We start from the raw sequence: 3,700 nt of genomic DNA on the forward strand, positions 1-3,700 counted from the left end.
GAGAAACTGGCAGTTGGAAATATAGGTCTGGAGAGTGGGAGAGGGATGGTAGTTGGAACATTAGCTTTGGAAGTAGTCATTATAACTGAAAGCATGGTATTATGTGAGATCATCTGGTCTGAGTAGACAAACAAAAAAATAAGTCCCAGAATGAAATTTTGGGAATTCCCATGCACAAGGGACAAGTAGAACAGGGAGGAGAGAGTCAGCAATAAATGGCAGTGGGTAGTGAGGAACTATTATTACTAAGTAGGGCAAACAGCAAGGAAACCTGCTGCTGCAAAAGCCAAGAAAAAGTAGGGAACCAACCATTCACAATGAGCAATGCTGGAGAGGAGACAAGTGGCAATTTTGAAAAAAAGTCAATGATCAGTAATTATGCGATGTTAGCAATCAATGACCTTAACAAAAAAGCAGTTTGAAGCTGCGGAGTGAATGAGGAGGAATCTGAGGCAGTGAAAACAGACTGCTATTCCATTGTTGGGAAGAGGCTTTAAAGGAGAGCAGAAGCCAAAAAAAAAAAAAAAAAAAAAAAGGCAAGTGACGTAGCTTCACGATGGAATTTTGAACTACTCAATTGGTAGTTGGGAGCTCTAGTGGTGTAGTGCATAAGACATTTGACTGCTAACCAGAAGGCTGGCAGTTCAAACCCACCAGCCATTCCTTGGAAGGAAGGTTGGGCAATCTACTTCTGTAGTGATACCGACTCAGAAACCCTAGGAGGGGTCGCTATGAGTTGGATCTGACTCAATGGCAATGAGTTTGGTTTTGGAATTGGTAGTTTATGGACTTAGAATGTATTTGCTTCATCCATGGTCTAAAATGAAGATTTAAAAAAGAAGTTAAAGATTATTTCTGAAATATATCTATATACCCCGTCACCAACATATATTTCTCTTAGATTAAAACGCAAAGCCTTAACCTTAGTTTGAAGATGGATGAGAATCACAACTTAGACTTGACTCAAGGTTTTTATTTTGGTTTATCATTAGTTATCAAGATGTGCAAAAAATAAAAAGGAGATAGGGATGTAAGTAGGTAAATTCAGCTGCCCACTTCCTCTGTGTACCACAAAAATTTTGGCACACAGACGAAGTGGGCAGCTAAACAGCTCTACTAACTGTAATGTCACAAATGCGTTATATTGTGGGCTCCACCTCCCGCCTTTTTCTTTTTTTTTCAAAAAAAGGAAAACCCAGGCATATCTGCACTTAGAAATAACTTATCTGAGAGGAAAATTCTGTTTTTAAGGAAGCCAAATCACCCAGGCCTAATACCTGTGTCCAGGGCCTTGAAAGATTGGCTTTGTCAGCTCTGGGGCTATTTGCCTTATCATTTATGTTCACTTGCGGTCTTTTCTTAGAAAGACCTGGCAGGCCTACAACATAAGAGACACAAAGCAAGGAGGTCTCTTTCCTTTACCCTTGGTGGTTCTAGTACATAAGCTCACGTTCATGAATACCACAGCTATCTTGAGTACACCACTTAACACAAGAACTTCTGTATTTAAAACGGTTTTCACTGATTTAGCCTTATCAATTCAGTGAATGTCTCGTCTTTATTTTCTATGAACATCTGCACAAAACCACCCTATGTTACCAGTGATTGCAAAGGGCGTTTCCCCAGGTAATCTTATCAGGGCAAGTGCAGAAAAAATCCTAAGATTTACAGCATTTGTGACATTTTCACTCATGGTGATTCTCTTGAAACACATCACTAGAGATGGGTATTCCACATCTCCACCACCTGTGTAGGAGCTCTGATGGCTCAGTGGTTAAGTGTTTGGCTGTTAACTAAAAGGTCAGTTGATTAGAACACACCAGCAGCTCTGTGGAAGAAATATGTGGCAGTTTATATCTCTAAGGATTACAGCCTTGGAAACCCCATGGGGCAGTCCTACAGGATTGCTGTGAGTCAGAATTGACCTAATGGCATTGGTTTTTATTACCCGTGTGAGAGTTTGTAGTACTGTATTAGCTTGCGTGTTGCTATGACACTGGAAGCCATGCTACCACTATTTCAAATACCAGCAGATCATCCATGGTGGACAGGTTTCAATAGAGCTTCTGGACTAAGATAGACTGGAAAGAAAGGCCTGGTAATCTACTTGCAAAAATTAATCAATGAAAACCTTATGGATCACGACAGAATATTGGCTTGCTTGCTTACTTTGGGCATGTCATCAGAAAGGATCAATTGCTGGAGAAGGACAAGATGTTTGATGAAATAGGGGGTCAATGAGGGTGCGGGAGACACTGGGTGAGATGGATGGCAGTGCCCACAATGATGGACTTGAACATGCTGGCAACTGCGAGGATGATGGACCGGACAGCACCTCATTCTGTTGTACAGGGGGTTCCCATGACTCAGAGTCGATTTGACAGCAGCTAACATTTCATATCAAATATGAATGGCAGTGCAGCATCTGGACATTAGAAACTATTTATCATCTCCACTGTGGGTTTGAGATTTTTGCTGTACCTATAAATATCGAATAAATATCAAATATAAGAATTAGTAAACCTCTGAAATAGGGTTTGTCTAGGAGATGGAGGCAGATACACCTTCACATTTTTTTTTAAATCAGTTGTCAAATGCCACTTTGTTATCTTCAGCATGTTTTAGTAAATCCTGAAACTTTTTAAGGCCTTCTGACTGCAACCTTGTTGTTTCAGTGTCTTAATGTTTCATGAACTTGAGGAGGGCTACAAGGTCAAAGTAGTATATTTTCTTAATTCCTTGAAAGACCTATTTTACCAAATTCTCTTGCTATCTCAGTATGTCTGTCTTGTAGGGCAGATGGCAGGTACAAACATTGGTAAAACAGCAATTAAGACTGTCAATGAGGGGCAGTTATTTGGATTGTCTTTGAAGCCATTCAAGGAGCTCTGCTGGTGCAGTGGAGAAGGCATTCGGCTAACCAGAAGGTCGGCAATTCACACCCACCAGCTCCAGTAAAGGAAGATGAGTCAACCTACTTCGTAAAGATTTATAGCCTTGGAAATCCAACGGGGGTTGCTGAGTTGGAATCTACATCGGCAGTGGCTTGAAGCCATGCACTTCACCTAACCTTTTGTTTCAAGTGGAAAAAAATCCTTTCCTGACTTTACTATGCTTAGGTCCTGGAGTAAAAAGTTTAAATCTAATTTTGCCTATGCTAGACCAAGGATATTGCTAGAAGGTATATACAGGTTAGTGAGTTCAGCGCTATTGCCTTTGAGAATATGACACAAAACTCCAATAGAAATAATCTGGCATATTGTTAGGCAACACTACTAATTTCTTAACACTTGGAAAAACTAAATAAAAACAAACCAACCCACTGCTATCAAGTTGATTCTAACTAATAATGACTTTACAGGACAGAGTAGAACTGCTCCATAGGGTTTCCAAGGCTGCTTATCTTTATAGAAGCAGACTGCCTCAAATTTCTCTCACAGAGTAGCTGGTGGGTTTGAACTGCCAACCTTCTTGTTAGTGGCCAAATGCTTTAACCACTGCACTACCAGAGCTCCTTGGACAAACAAGTAGCTACTTTTTTTTCTAGACTTGAGCATGAAATGTATATTCTATATTGTCGTGGAATCAAATACCCTTTTAATCAACACAAAACTAAAACAAATTTTAGTATTTTATTTTTAATCAGTATAAACATGACTTCACTTTTTTACATTTCTAGTTTAATTTCTGTCCCCATATA

The sequence above is a fragment of the Orycteropus afer genome, unplaced genomic scaffold (genome assembly GCF_000298275.1).
Source record: "Orycteropus afer afer isolate SDZICR_OR568_19922 unplaced genomic scaffold, OryAfe1.0 scaffold00690, whole genome shotgun sequence".
Lineage (NCBI taxonomy): Eukaryota > Metazoa > Chordata > Mammalia > Tubulidentata > Orycteropodidae > Orycteropus > Orycteropus afer.